Here is a 17747-nt window from a genome sequence, read left to right on the forward strand (position 1 = left end):
TAGGTCAGTTTATCACAGTAGTCTTATCGACATTGTAATACGTATAGAGTTTCAATCGGTAATCACTCAACAGACTCAAAACGGAGAATTTCAAATATGAGCAATTCAGCACGCAGTTGAAAGCTAGACGAAAATAAGTATTTTAATGTACAAAACCACAAACGTTTAAGATATTCTATGAATAATAATTAAACATGTTAAAATAAGAGGGCAGTTCCAAAAGCAAGGGCCAGTCTTTCCACTTGTTCTTTCCACTGAAGTCTATACTGGTTCATATATTGAACATGGGATTAATTTCCATTTCCTCCAGGTCAAACTCAAACAATGACTGGCCCCAGAATCAGCTAAATATATTTGGAAATCTATAGACATTAAATAATATTGTTTAACTCTATGAGTCATCAAATCTTAATCAAAGTACAGTATGTTTTCCAATTGCTAATGTTAATGTATCAACTAGAGATGAACAACGATCGAGAAAGCAAGATTAACAGCGCCCGCAAAGCCGAAAACCCGCACGACAATGTTGTATACTTCGCGTCGTTGACATAAAGACTGCTTGTGAGTGTTTCGAGACGTCGAGATTGATCACTCCCGAAGTCGCGAACGTCAAGCAGACTTGAATCGCCACAGTTGTTTATACCTGACTGAACTTTTATCTACTTTGGCAACTGTTATATATGTATAAACAATCAAGTAGCCTATTTGAAACAACATTTCTACCTTTCAATGAATAATAATCCGTTCCCCAGTCTTTATTTAATTACTAGGCCCTTATTAAAAGGCTAGGAATTTTCTTTTCATATGTTTGAGATCAAGTGTGCAATCTCAAGTAAAAAGATATTACGTTATGTTTTATGTTTCTTAGAAATGCAAATTTATTTCAAAATTGTTCTTTTTTATATAACCATAGGCAATATCATATAATAGAACCAGAATATTTTGATAACTAAGATACTGTTCTGTTTTGTTTTTTTTTTGTCTCATTTACACATCTATAATGTTATTTATTTCAATGATGTATGTTATTCAAAGTTACGAAATCTTTCCACGCCGACCAAATGCTATTTTGAGAATGATGAGCGAGACTCGAAGCGCATGAGAATGACGATACGAGACTCGAAAGACAAATGCAACGAACACAGCCAGCGAGAGAGGCAGTTAGTTTTGTTCATCTCTAGTTTCAACTTATTTCATAGCATCATCAGCGAGCCAACATTTATTGCTCAAAACTTGAACTCTAGTCTACACAAATGAACAACATTAAATTGGTTACTGAAAATATTAGGACATGCCTTGATATCTTACTTACACAATTCATCTGATAATCAATTCCATCTTGTTTGATCTTCAAAACTTTTGTTTACTCTGTGGTGTCTGTATCTAAACCCTTAGACTTTGGCCGAGTTTAAATAATAGCTTTATTTTATTAATAGACCTACTTGTGTGCATTCTATTTTTGTACTTTTGAGAACACCAACGATCGTACACTTTGTTTACAACGCACAGGATACAATAAGACGCGATCTTTCATTTTATGATTTTATGCATACCCTCTATCACCAACACTCTTTAACATTTATATTTATGAAATTATCTGTGAATGGAATAGCAATGTGATAAAAAGGGTGAAAATCCCAAGAAATGTATACCTTAAAACACTCCTTTTGCCGAGGAATGAGTCTTGACAGCAGATTCAGAAAGTTTACAGAGTGCTTCCGATCTCTGATAACGAATCTGAATGACATCATGTGCGTCAGGAGTCACACAACAGCTTAACTGTGGCGCGAGGTGACAGACCAGTAGTGAGTGATCTCATAGTCAGAGTGCACGGCGACTCACAGCAGAAATTCCAAAGAAAATCAAGCCTTTTTGGGAGGAGTACATAACAACCCTTTCCGATGCCAAGTACAGTTAAGTGAAAATAGCCTAAAAGAAACCTGCAATAAACGAGGTTTCGTTATTTCCAAGAAAGGCATCTTTTGTGTACTTAATAAGATTGGTAAAGCTCGAATGGAATTAATTTGTATCATCTCGTGGGGTGCGGCGACTTGTGATGGGGGGTGGATTTGCTTGCTTTTTCCACTCTGGAATTAATCCCATCCGTGCTTTGCCAGTCTTATTAGGTATACACAAGATGCCTTTCTTGGAAATAACGAAACAACGTTTTTTGCAGGCTCCTATGATTTTCACGTAACTATACTTGGCATCGGAAAGGGTGGTAATGTACCCCTCCCAAAAAGGCTCGATTTTCTTGGGAATTGCTATTGTGATACACCGTGCACTCTGGTTATGAAATCACTCGCTACTGGTCTGTCACCTCTCGCCGCAATTCAGCTGTCGCCGGTGTTATTCCTGACCCACATCACGTCATTCAAATTCGTTATCAGAGATCGGAAACAACCCTGTAGAGATGTACAGTAGTAGGTCGTACAGGTTTATCCATGATATTTATTATTATTGTTGTTGTTATTATTATTATTATTATTATTATTATTATTATTATTATTATTATTATTATTATTATTATTCCTTTATTCGTCAGTGATAGGAGTCTTTTTCCCATGGCACTCTAAGGGTGAGATATGGCAACTTCAGATTTGCGTTAGCAGACACTTGCAACCGGCTCTTTCAACCTGACGACCTCGATCAGAGTGAACTCATCGGTATGTCTTGCTTTCCTGACCACAGGAAATGCTTGAGATATTTCAAGATAGAACAAATGGATCTCTGCAATCTGTGGTACGGCGATGCTAACCTGAATTTTGTTATAGAGAACTGAAATTAATAATAATAATAATAATAATAATAATAATAATAATAATAATAATAATAGCTAGTACCATCAAGGCGGAGCAAACTATGCAAACTTAATTCGACCGCGGATATAAATGCAATAAAATGGAAACCTAATTGCATGACAATAGAAATTGTAGAGAAATATACTGGTTCGAGTCATCATGGGGAAGGAATTTTCTCATTAAATTTCTGCCAGTGTATGGGACCGATGTTCAACCAGCATCGTGATGAATTTGGTGCCATCTGTCGATTCAGCTACGACACCCAAATCGAACGGAGTCCGCGTGGTCAACTAAGAACGCCCCTTCATGGGTGAATATAATAGGATGCAAAATTGATTGACTTTTCCGTTTCAAACGCTAGAGGCGCTAATGTAGAAATTAATATTACTGCCACCTGTTTTTGCTCGGGATAACTAATCGCTCCATGCATATATAAGCACACCAAGTGGTGAAAGGAATAACTAATTACTTCACGCATCTAGCAGGGCATCAAGTGATTTTGGGGTGTGGATCAGTTCCCTCCCGCGGTCAATTTGTGCAGCCCAGTTCCCTCCCGGTCGATTAAAGCCCTAAGATAATAGCATCTCCATTCCCTCCCTGCTAAATTTTATTTAAAAATACAAGTAACGCTCTTCCTTCCTGATTACTGTACACACGGAGTAATATTATTTTGTGAACGCACTGTGGTTGATTTTGTTTCTGCATGCACTGTTCACTTCTAGCGCAATAGTTCTATGCTTGCTTTGTAGCAGTGTTCATATGTAGTGTAACAGTTGCTATGTGGTTGTATTGCGTTAGTTACTGCTACGACTGGGTTTCCACTTCAGATGGGAGGGAGGGAATTGACCCATAACCTCCGTGAAGTTGATTTAAGATGGGATTGAATAGACCTGTACCTTTCTTCGGGAAGGAATGGGGCTACGCATTTGGGAGGGAATCGTGCAACTCCGTAATTATGTCCATAAAACATCCCCCCCCTTTTAAAACCAAATTAAACAATAAACGATTTAAATTTTTATTTCTACCCTCTTGCACTAAAAATTCACATTGAAGCCAACAACAACATGAGACATTATTTTACACTATCTTCTAAGGCAGCTTATTAAAACACAACCATAAAGAGACAGAAAAGAAAACGAGAGGTTAGATAATTGAAATTATATTCAATCCATGTTTTATTATTTGGCCATTTAGTGTACAGTGCACTGAAATGTCTGCAAAAACTAGTTAGATAATTGAAATTATATTCAATCCATGTTGTATTATTTGGGCATTTAGTGTACAGTGCACTGGAAATGTCTGCAAAAACTAGTTAGATAATTGAAATTATATTCAATCCATGTTGTATTATTTGGGCATTTAGTGTACAGTGCACTGGAAATATATACAAAAACTAGTTAGATAATTGAAATTATATTCAATCCATGTTGTATTATTTGGGCATTTAGTGTACAGTGCACTGCAAATATATACAAAAACTAGTTGGATAATTGAAATTATATTCAATCCATGTTGTATTATTTGGGCATTTAGTGTACAGTGCACTGGAAATGTCTGCAAAAACTAGTTAGATAATTGAAATTATATTCAATCCATGACGTATTATTTGGGCATTTAGTGTACAGTGCACTGGAAATATATACAAAAACTAGTTGGATAATTGAAATTATATTCAATCCATGTTGTATTAGTTGGGCATTTAGTGTACAGTGCACTGGAAATGTCTGCAAAAACTAGTTAGATAATTGAAATTATATTCAATCCATGTTGTATTATTTGGGCATTTAGTGTACAGTGCACTGGAAATATATACAAAAACTAGTTGGATAATTGAAATGATATTCAATCCATGTTGTATTATTTGGGCATTTAGTGTACAGTGCACTGGAAATGTCTGCAAAAACTAGTTAGATAATTGAAATTATATTCAATCCATGTTGTGTTATTTGGGCATTTAGTGTACAGTGCACTGGAAATATATACAAAAACTAGTTAGATAATTGAAATTATATTCAATCCATGTTGTATTATTTGGGCATTTAGTGTACAGTGCACTGGAAATGTCTGCAAAAACTAGATTAGATAATTGAAATTATATTCAATCCATGTTGTATTAGTTGGGCATTTAGTGTACAGTGCACTGGAAATGTCTGCAAAAACTAGTTAGATAATTGAAATTATATTCAATCCATGTTGTATTATTTGGGCATTTAATGTACAGTGCACTGGAAATATATACAAAAACTAGTTGGATAATTTAAATTATATTCAATCCATGTTGTATTATTTGGGCATTTAGTGTACAGTGCACTGGAAATGTCTGCAAAAACTAGTTAGATAATTGAAATTATATTCAATCCATGTTGTATTATTTGGGCATTTAGTGTACAGTGCACTGGAAATATATACAAAAACTAGTTGGATAATTGAAATGATATTCAATCCATGTTGTATTATTTGGGCATTTAGTGTACAGTGCACTGGAAATGTCTGCAAAAACTAGTTAGATAATTGAAATTATATTCAATCCATGTTGTATTATTTGGGCATTTAGTGTACAGTGCACTGGAAATGTCTGCAAAAACTAGTTAGATAATTGAAATTATATTCAATCCATGTTGTGTTATTTGGGCATTTAGTGTACAGTGCACTGGAAATATATACAAAAACTAGTTAGATAATTTAAATTATATTCAATCCATGACGTATTATTTGGGCATTTAGTGTACAGTGCACTGGAAATGTCTGCAAAAACTAGTTAGATAATTGAAATTATATTCAATCCATGTTGTATTATTTGGGCATTTAGTGTCCAGTGCACTGGAAATATATACAAAAACTAGTTAGATAATTGAAATTATATTCAATCCATGACGTATTATTTGGGCATTTAGTGTACAGTGCACTGGAAATGTCTGCAAAAACTAGTTAGATAATTGAAATTATATTCAATCCATGTTGTGTTATTTGGGCATTTAGTGTACAGTGCACTGGAAATATATACAAAAACTAGTTAGATAATTGAAATTATATTCAATCCATGACGTATTATTTGGGCATTTAGTGTACAGTGCACTGGAAATGTCTGCAAAAACTAGTTAGATAATTGAAATTATATTCAATCCATGTTGTATTATTTGGGCATTTAGTGTCCAGTGCACTGGAAATGTCTGCAAAAACTAGTTAGATAATTGAAATTATTGTATTACTATTATTTTACAATATATTCAAAAACACTATTTTAAGAAGGTCCAGAAACGTCACTGTTTAACATACACTGCACTACACATACGTACTACTTACATCAAGGTGCAGAAAATTTTCCTCATTTTTTGGCAAGTTTCTGGCTTCCATCTCGTCTTCTCATCTGTCTAGCCCTAACGGATAAGTGGGGAACTCTGAAGGATTTATCCATCATGTAGTTCTAACGTTCACCGCTTACGACACCGGGCACTAAATCACATTTTCTTGTCTTCAATAAACGCTTCCACCGTGTTTTAAGAAACCTCAGTATTCAGAATCAGACTATTCCATTCAATACATCAACTAAATACCTTGGGGTCATATTGGACAATCGTCTCACCTTCAGACATCATATTCAGGCTGTGAGGGATAAGTATTTTCAACGGTTTATGGCGCTATATCCATTATTCAAAAGCAGTTTGCCAATGAACAAAAAATTATTGTTATATGCGTCTCTGATTTGTTCCTATGTGCTTTACTCCTGTGAAATTTGGGCACAAAGTCACATACGTTATCTGAAGAAACTAGATGGCATTCAATGATCAGTTTGTCGAACCATCACAGGGACAGACTACCTTATTAGAAATCCACAACTTTATCAAGACTTGAACATCAGTTTATTTAGTGGCCATATAAAGTTAAAGAGATCAGTCTTTCTCCATTCCTCAAGATCTCATATCAATCCATTGATAAGAGAACTCCTTCCTAATAGACCTACTTGATTTTTATTTTATTTATTTTGTCTAATGCTCATTTTATTTGTTCAAGTTGCTAATCTTTGTCTCTGATGGAGTTCTTGTCTTAATTTTTTACTTTTGTTATATATCTGTATCATTTGTTTTCTTCTTCTGTTATTCTCATTGTAAAAACGCAAGGGTCCTTGTGACCTGGTACTTAAAGTAAATGTAATGCTATATCAACCGGGCACTGGTCTTGTTACTTCGGCCGAGCGTAGGTAGATGGTGTTGACTGCAGTTTCGCATGTTATTATATTCATCCATGGTCCCTTTTTCCCCCCGGGAATTCGGGAATATTCTCAGATCGATGTCATCTGTTCCCAAATCATATTACCATTTACTGCTCATTCATTCATTCATTCATTCATTCATTTACAGTATTTTATTCCATAGATCTTACATGAGCAATAAAGCTTTAAGATGTGGAACAAGTCAAAATTTTACAATATTACAATTAAAATTTTTACAAATTTTCATAGTTTTACAATTTAGTAATTTTCTACAATTTTTACAATTTTGTGCAATTTTTTACAATATTTTGGCGAGATGTAGTGAGATGAGGTGAGGTCCGAGGTTTCGCCAAAATGTTACCCGGAATTTGCCTTTTGGTTGGGGAAAACCTCGGAAAAACCCAACCAGGTAATCAAATCAGAAGGGGGTAATCAAATCAAAGGGGTTGATGCCAAGGACTCGCCATAGACTCGCCATAGACCATCCGGCTTCAGTCCCACGGCTGGGGAAAACCTCGGAAGAAACCATTTAATGAGACCAAAGGGGGATCCAACCCAAGCCCGAACGCAGCTCCGGATCAGCAGCCCACCGAGTCTGCCGACTGAGCTACATCGATGGCTCTACTAAAAATATACAATACATAGCCAATCAGATTATTAAATTTACAAACGCAAACGATCATTCATAAGTTGAGCTATATGTATAATACAAAACAAGTAAGTTAATTAAATTTAAGGCATAAACAATTCAACCAGTTGTGATATATTTTATTTTTATTTTAGTAGGTTATTTTACGACGCTTTATCAACATCTTAGGTTATTTAGCGTCTGAATGAGATGAAGGTGATAATACCGGTGAAATGAGTCCGGGATCCAACACCGAAAGTTACCCAGCATTTGCTCATATTGGGTTGAGGGAAAACCCCGGAAAAAACCTCAACCAGGTAACTTGCCCCAACCGGGAATCGAACCCGGGCCACCTGGTTTCGCGGCCAGATGCGCTAACCGTTACTCCACAGGTGTGGATAGTTGTGATATACAGAAATTGATAATACATATCATGCAAACTACTTCAAATTACAAACACAAACAATTTATCAATAGAGCTATATAGATTACTATTCAATTTGAAGCATATACAATTCATCGGCCAAAACTATACAAATATATACAATACAAAGTAGCATACTTTCATTAAGCTATACAAATTTGTGCAATTAACATCAAGTAGATTAATTCAATTTATAATCATAAACAATTCATCAGTTGAGATATACAGACTACTATACAATTTACAGCATATACAATTCATCAATTGAGTTATACAGACTACCATTAAATTTACAGTAGGCCTATATATAATTCATCAGTAGAGCTACACAGACTAGTAATAATTTTAAAAGCATATACAATTCATCAGCCAAACTATACAAACATATACAATCAATTTAGTTCAATTTACAAACTTATTTTAGTTAAGCTATACAAAATTGTACAATTCATATGCTGCATCCTATATTGATCTGAAAATTGCATTACTTTAGCTATCGTGATTAACTATTTAGGGCCATCTGTCGATTCCACTACACATCACCGAGTCTCGCTGGGTCTTACAGTTTCCTCAGATAGATGCCACCTATCTGTATGCAAATCACAGTATTACATCTGCTGCACCTTCGGCCGATCTGAAACTATTGATAGATCGAAGTACAACGCCGAAATTTAATCAGTAATTCTGCTGCAATTGGTTGAGGGAAAAAACTTCAGAAAACCCCCAAACAAGTAACTTGTCCCAACCAGGATTTGAAGCCAGAACCGTTCATTTCATGGTCAGACATGCTAACCGTTACTCCACAGCGGTGGACGCTTTCAATGTGTTAATTACATATTTATTTTTCAATTCCGTTATTTTGTTTTAATGGTTTTTTCTCTATTACAAATATAAATGTGATTACAGAACAATTAAAGACAAATATGCACGGACAATCATCTTAGCCTACCTATATATTTGTTTCTTTTACAGCGATCATTCTGAAACATGGACAACTTTGTGAGAAGAAATAGGGGTTATTTTCTCTTGCGCAAGAATTCCTGAGTAGACAAGGAATCTCTAATAGCGAATGATTACTCTGTGTAAACACGAATCAGTTATTTAGAAATGTGCTATCCATAGGCTGTTGTAGTCACATAGAACTGAAGACGACTTAGAATTGATTGTGAAAACGTGATGAAACAGCACGTTATCCTGACTCAATCTGGGTAAGGTTGAACACGATGTTACGAAGTGTAGCTTGAAAGCTGCCTAACGTCAACACGCTAAAGTTTTCAAGAACACGAGTAAGCATCACAACCAATATATATATATATATATATATATATATATATATATATATATATATAATTTGAACTGGTAATGGAAATTATAGGAGAACGGCTGAACGGATTTTAATGAATGACTCCTCATTTTGAAGTTTGGAACCCAAAGATTTTCAGAAAAACAGTAGTTTTCAGTGAAATGTCAATTTTCCTACATAATTTTCCTATTTTCCAAAATTCATCTGTCGTCAGTTTTGAGAACTAATGGCTTTTCAGAATAAAAAAACACACGCACGCACGCACACACACACACACACACATACCCACAATAAGCAATATTACACGAAGGCCATGACCTGTAGGATTGCTGACATATTTAGGGCAAATCAGAGCAAGCCACGAGAGCAAATTCTGTGACATCATAATGACAACAATATGTCGATCTTCATTCGTGTAATTCTTTATAACGTGTCTATATTTGGTTATTAAAAACTTTCAAGACTTACTAAAAATAATTTACAGATCTGATTCTGTAGTGTGTAATTTTCTGAGAACAGCTGTGTATTGGATATTAAAAACTACGAAACTTGAGGTGGTTTGATGATATTATCACTATTAAAAGTGAAATTTTATTATAGTTAATGCCATGATACGAGTATTTGTCACTAATATACGTATTAGTGATATAGTATATTGATGATATGAAACTCAAACCTTTTGGGGTTATATACTCGTAAGTTGACGTAGAGAATATCCTAAATTAGATCTACATTTCTATAATTTACTGAGTGACGACTGTATAATATGTACAGTATATTTTACTGAAAACTACAAAACTTACGTAAGTTAAAATTATTGTTATTAAAAATAAAATATTTTTATAGTTATTAATCAAGTGATGTGAGTCCTTTTCATATATTTAATGACTGTGTGGTGTGGATATTTATATGCGTGATTCTCTCCAGTATTGTCTGGAGAGAGCGCAAAAATTATAGTTCCTAATGAAAGATCAAAATGTATTTCTTACTGATAAAATAAGAGGCCTACAAGATTTTGTAGTTCCCGATCATTTCAGCAAGATCTCTTAGCAGGATAAAACAATTCTAACTTCTACAATTCAAGATAGTTCACGAAACATGCAGCAGCTATACCAAGATCCTATGTCTATTGTTCGAAAGAATGGAAAATCTGACATTTTTTTAACTCTCACCTACAATCTACAATGACCTGAAATAGATACTACTGCTTTAGTCCCACATGAAATATCCACTGATCGTCCTGACATTATTACTTGCGATTTCGCTTTTAAACTTAAAAACTGAAGATGGATAGGTTCAAGAAAAAGTACTTGGCATAAAAAGCCATTCTAAGAGAGTATGTCTCATTATTATGGAAGAAAATAACTTTTAAAATGACTGGTAGGCCTATTCTTCATCTATACTAATAATAAATCTGTAGCCGAAATTTTTCTGGTAATTTTCGATTTTCCAAAAATAATTGGTCCTAACATATATAATTAACCACCCTGAAACCGAAAATCGCTTTTTTGAAATTTTTGTTTGTATGTATGTCTGTCTGTATGTTTGTTACCTTTTCACGCGATAATGGCTGAACGGATTTCGATGAAAATTGGAATATAAATTAAGTTCGTTGTAACTTAGATTTTAGGCTATATGGCATTCAAAATACATTATTTAAAAGGGGGGTTATAAGGGGGCCTGAATTAAATAAATCGAAATATCTTGCTTATTATTGATTTCTGTGAAAAATGTTACATAAAAAACGTTTCTTTAAAAATAATTTGCGATAAGTTTTATTCCTTGAAAAATTTTGATAGGACTGATATTTAATGAGATAAATGAATTTTAAAATTAAAATAACTGCCATCTAAGGCCGCGTAATGAATTAAAAACAAATGACTTCGTCTATAAGGGGCCTTGGACAGCAACAATCGAAAGCTATGAAAGATAGCCTACAGATAATGTTTCTGTGTTTGTATGAAGCAATATCGGAAGCTAAATTAATCGATTTGTATAATTAATTATTATTTCACCATTGGAAAGTGTAGTTTCTCTAGATGGACATAATGCTATAATGTTATTACAGTAACTTCTGATATAATATAATATAATATAATATAATATAATATAATATAATATAATATAATATAATATAATATATTAAATTATATTATATAAGTTATTTGAAGGTTTCAGAACCATAGTGGGCCAAGCGCCATTTACTGAATACGTAGAAAACAAGATTTAAAATTAAGTTATTACCATAATTCAATGGAAACCTATAACAAGTAAAATAAAATATACACATTAAATCTAAATGATGTCAATCTTCATGAAACTATGGTTGCATGTAATAAAAATTAGAAACATGTTAAAGGAATTGTCATTGCACCAATGAGTGTCTCTGGACCAAAATGATCGCATTTTAATTATTTGGATGCAATTTAAATTAAGTAACATAATAAACGATTTATCCTTCTATCAAACACGAATGTTCCCTGGATCAAACGTCCTACTTTAATTATGTAATTACTTTATATTTATTTCTAACGGGTGCAGCGGAGCGCACGGGTACGGCTAGTTGAAAATAAATCTGAAAAATTTTTATTTGAACTTCTAGTGAACTTAGTTTGCAGCATTTTCTGCACAAGCCACTAGTGTCTATATAACTGTGAAGATAATTCACTCATGTTCTTGGTCTTCATATCCTCTTATATTTAAGGTTGAATAACGTTATCACAGTCTATACAACATTTTTTGGGGCCTTGAAAATTTTCTCAGCACTTGTATCACTATGCTTTCGTGACTTTGTTATATAAACAACTTTCCTGTATTAATAAAAACTGTTATTGAATTTTACCTTAGTGAATGACTAGTTTTGGCTTGATTTCGACTATTTTCAGATTTCTAGTGAAGTCCTGTCCTTGTTTTTGATTTCTTATTTTTGGTGCCAATAATCACAATAATCGAAATGTGGCATAATAAGAGTCTGTACAAGCGTGTGATTTAATTTAGTTGGATAGCCCAATCGGGAATCGAACCCTCGCCCGATCGCAACTCTGGATCGGCTGACAAACATCTCAGGTGACTGAACTATGCCGGTAACCGGCAGGACCTTAACTTTGTCCTTATCCTCCCGACACTAGACCGTAGCTCATAGATATCGCTAGTGTCAAGAAACTTAGATCACTTAGTTCGTCAGAGACTATACAGCAGGGATGAGACGATATTAGCTCCCAATCACTGTAGAAGAGTTCGACCTTGATCACGAGCGCATAGCGCATCCACTACATAGCGTCGTAACGTAGACATCAGGGATGTACATGCACATCCAGCGAATAGAGGCAGCAATTATTACAATAACTTGCGTTACTAAATTTCTGGCTATGTAATAGGGCTAATTATTCAGTTATTTAATATACATGTACAGTTACCCTTAAAAAGAATGAGACGATTCTTGGTCGTCGGAAGTTAAAGTTCTACAGCGCGGTTCACTCGATATCGACGTAACGATACATAACATGACAAATAGTACAAGAATTGTTACAAGGACCACAACAAGGACAAGGACCAGAATAAGGATCACGAATAACACTGCCATTTAAGGCCAGGATTTCACAACATAGCTCGAGTCCCAAAATATCATTGCTTCACTGTACCGAATGGCAAATGCCTGCTAAGGGATCTACATTCTGGACTGCTGCTATCACTGTCTTGTCTCGGTAGCTCATATAGTAGCGTGCCGGTTCCATTGTATAACCGAAACGTCTCGTGTTCGATCCCAGGTAAAACTTTTTTTTTATTGAGGTGTAATTAATTTGTTCAGAGTTCCTCGACTGTCTAATTTGTCGAAAAATATGGAATAATTTATGCCCAATTTCTGGGTCTTACAAGTGGGCTGAACCTCGTCAAAAAAAATAAATCTTACTTGGAAGTTAAAAGTATTCTTCCTCAAACAAAAATCATAAGAAACAAAAAGAGACCTGTTAACTTAAAATCTTGTCCACATGCCATCAGCTTCTATTACAGCTCTAAGTCGATCCGGCATGGATGTCACGAGATTGTGGAATAAGTTCTGATCCCCGGCGAGATCTTCCCAGGTGTCAACAACTTGATCCCACAATTCGTCTCGATTTCGAGGGCGTCGGTGGGCATAGGTGGCTATCCTTCTCTTTTTCAATTCCGCCCATAAATTTTCGATGACATTCAAATCAGGTGACTTCGGAGGCCAATTAATGATTTCGATCTCAGGTCTCCTTTGAAACCATCTTTGAATGCTTGCAGCATAGTGCACGGGATGGTTATCCTGCTGGAACAGCAATGTTCCTTCGGGAAAACGTTCTCGGGCGGAGGGAAGGAATATATTTTCCAGAATGTGCTCGTAAGTTCCCGCATTAAACCGGCCATCGATGCGTTCTATAACGCCAGGTCCATCGTAAGACATCCACCCCCAACACGATATGCTAAAGCGCCCCGATCTTTCACGTCGGTGCACATAGCGCTGATCATGTCGGAGACCATCCTCACGATAGACACGGACAGGACCTTCGTAATCACTCGAGATGGTTGTTTCGTCGGAGGAAATTACATTTCTCCAATCGAAATCCACTCGATTGGTAGCGAAGGCAAGACGGTCGACAGCTTGTGCTTCCCCCAATATTTCCATTTGCGCTGCCCTCCGGCTCCTAATACCGCGGTTCCTCAACCTGCTGATCACAGTCTGTGAAGAGCCAGGAAAGTTAGATGCTGCTCTTATTTCGTTAGCAGTCAGAAAGGGGTTCTGTCGAACTGTCTCGAATAAAAGAGCATCCTCTTCCAATGAAGAAATCCGCGGACGCCCAGGAATAGGGCGATTTTCGACCTCCCCAAAATTTTGGTAACTATGAACCCACCTCGCGGCTGTACTTCCAGGAACACCGACCAAACGGCCAGCAGATCTAGCCCCATATCCAGCCTCAACTAGAGCTATAACTCGCTGTCTCATGTCATGTCGGTTCGCCATTACGATGAGAAATGAGAGATGACGATAATACTTTAGTGTAGACAATGGCTATTTAACATGATATAGAATTATTGAAATAAGAGGCATCTTGCATAGTAAGAATTAATAAATCAACCCTAAATTAAATATCTAAATAACAGGATATAACAGGAAGTCCAATTGTTGCGAAACTAATCAAATTAAATCTAATTACATTAAATAAACAAACCCCAAGTTATGACACCACATTGCTACAGCTAAATTGTAGGTTATTAACATAAGCATTGAATAGGTCCGTGGTTGTGCGTTGGACGACAAACCCAAACATCGAAAGTTCGAATCTTGCCGAGGAATATAACTTCTTGCTTTTTATAATGTAAATCAGACTTCTAACTACATTAATATTTCTTACATTATTTATTAATATTTATAGCCAACATTGAATTTGTAAAGAAAAGACTTTAGAAATCTCATATGGAATTTGTGATCTGTAGTGACATAAACATAGATTATCTCTCGGAACTTTTCCGTAAAAGTAAATTAAATTCACTCCTTGAAACTGGAAACCTTATTCGTAGGGTCATTTTCCCATAGCATACAAGCTGAAGTAACACAGCCATTGATAAATGTTTTGTACACAGAATTAGACTGAATTCCTATTCGACAGAACCTATAATCAATGGCTTGTCTGACCATGATAAACAAATCCTAAGTGTTTCCAGTGTCACTGAACAATTTCAAAATATTAATTCAAAAACTAAGAAAGGATCGTAATTGCTGTATCTAGTGATTATTTACATTTATGTCTACAAAATGAATCTTGGAAAAACATATATGATACTGGTACTACTGATATTAAGAGTAAATATATTGAATTTTTCACTTAATTTCATAATCACTTCAGTGGATGTTCTCCACTCAATGTTGTGAAAAAATTCAAAAGTTAAAACATGTAGACAACGCAGGGACTTCAAAATCTCATGTATTAAAAAGAATAATCTATATGTAATGAGTTGCAATGTAATGATCCTCATGTTCTTAAATACTGCAAGAAGTACAGTGTAATTTATCAAGAATTATGAAAGAGGGAAATAGAATATATTTGAGTAGAAAAGTACAAAATTCAGATAATGCAATTAAACCTATTCGGAATATTATTAAATTTAAACTTGTAGATATCCTAAGAAAGAAAATATTTTTTCATTAAAACTAATGATTATAAAGTAGAGGATCCCAAATCTATTGCAAATTCTTTTAACTTATTATAGTATATAGTACAGAAATATTGACAACTTAAACATTCAAGATTTTGCAAAAGATACTGCAATTGGTTACTTAACAGATGTATTTAATAATTAGTATTAATATATGTAATTAGTCAATAACTGCAACAGTGCTTTTTCATTCAATCATACATGAATAAAATTGAATGCAAACACGTAGATAAAATAGTTAAAATTAACTGCAGGGGTGAGAATGAAATAATCCAAAGCCATACTTTTAACAAAAATTGTTTTGTGCGAGTGCATTTCTTACACATATGGCAAAGCTATTAATAAATTATTGTAATAATTACTCAACAAATGACATAGCCTAAGGACTCTAAACCTTTGTAAAAGTTTGTCTATTATTATATATTTTTTTAATTTCATTTTAATTGTTAGTTTTTAATATATATGCATTTACATTGTGTATGTATATATATATATATATATATATATATATATATATATATGTGTGTGTATAAATGCATTCATTAGATTAACGTTTATAATATTATAACTTGTAATTTTGTATTGTTTGCGATCATTAACACTTAATCTCAGGACTTTGTAAAACTCTATTTCAACGTGACTTAGCTATTTCAACGTTATTTAGACAAAAAAAATTGTTGTGTAGACTAAGAATCGAACTCGCACTCTTCTACACAACACGCAGAAGTCTTACCGTCTGAGCTATGGAAACGACATGAAAGCTTTCCTTTCTGTGCGGAGTGTCGATCTAGTCATGAAGGTCCATTGTCGATTTAACTACACGATTTATGTATATATTTATCTTTTATTTACGTAATATTATCATATTTTTTGCAGTTTTTTAATTGAATTTCGGAACGATGCTAGTAACAAACCAAATAGCCTGAATTTAAGTAACTCAATATTCATTATCTTGTGTATCGGTGCTCTGGTCTCCGATCATGCGCAGTGTCTTACATCTGAGACTTAGTAATATTCAATCGTCTCATCCTTTTCCAGGGAAACTGTACATATATAAACAAATCGCTAAGGAAAGGGATTTTAAGATCAAAAAGAGAAATAGGAAAAGTTAATTGTTTGTAAACCATTTTCTTGTTAAAAGCAATTATTTATTATGTAAATACTTCACTTCATTGGTTAGGAGAAATTAATAGGGTCTACCTGCTCGACATGTGTGATCTCTAAGTACTTTGAAGCATTTGTTGAAAAAATAATAACGACAATATAGATTGAAATAGAGTATATTGATTGAATGTTTGTGAAAATGTAGTCCTTACTCTCCAGTCGTGATTATGTAATGAGTTTTCTTAGAGTGATTTGTGAGATGCACGTAACGCGAAAAAAAATTGACTAAATTATGCTATTGAAGAGCCATCGTAATTTTTGGAGTCAATCATTTAAGGGGATATGTATGATTTTTAAAACTTCCACAATGTTCGGGCAAAATTTGTGAAATTTAAACTATATAAACATATCTACAATACTATATAATCTATATACAACTTGTTGTCATTAAGTCTAATAGTTTTGAAATTATATTTTTTTAATATATTTTATATTGACATCACTAAAAAGGCTCCTTGCGTCAACATTTTTAGTTCCTACTTGCTCAAAGTCTTGAAAATAGTCATGGGAATAAAAATTAATTAACTTTGGAGATCAGTCTAAATAGAGAGACATAATAAATTTTTAAACTTTATGAATTTACCATTACGGCATATTTAATCTAAGTGCAATATGAATATTCCCCGAAGAAACTTAATATTAATATTTTATACAAATGCTAGTTAAATTTTATTCATCAACATAATTGATCTTTGTGAGAAGTTTCAGACCAATATGACAATAACTGTTATGCAAGGAGCTTTTCATTCAGTAAACTGCTTAAAATTTTAAAGTCGAGAAAACAGCATAAAAAAAACAAAAAAAATTTCGTCTCAACTCACGCACCGCATGCATGGCCATAGGCTTATATGATTGTACGGTTAAGCCATTTAAAACAGTCTCAAATATAATTACGATTATAAAAAACAAACAAAAAAAACACGGATTTTCTTAATTTTTCAGCATTATTTCTTGTCTGAAATCAATTTCTCTCTTCTCCAGAATAATGCCTATATCTGTGTTGTGTTGTATTTCGTACTGACGTTTGACTTTTTTTTTAC

The sequence above is a fragment of the Periplaneta americana genome, chromosome 7 (genome assembly GCF_040183065.1).
Source record: "Periplaneta americana isolate PAMFEO1 chromosome 7, P.americana_PAMFEO1_priV1, whole genome shotgun sequence".
In the NCBI taxonomy this organism is placed as follows: domain Eukaryota; kingdom Metazoa; phylum Arthropoda; class Insecta; order Blattodea; family Blattidae; genus Periplaneta; species Periplaneta americana.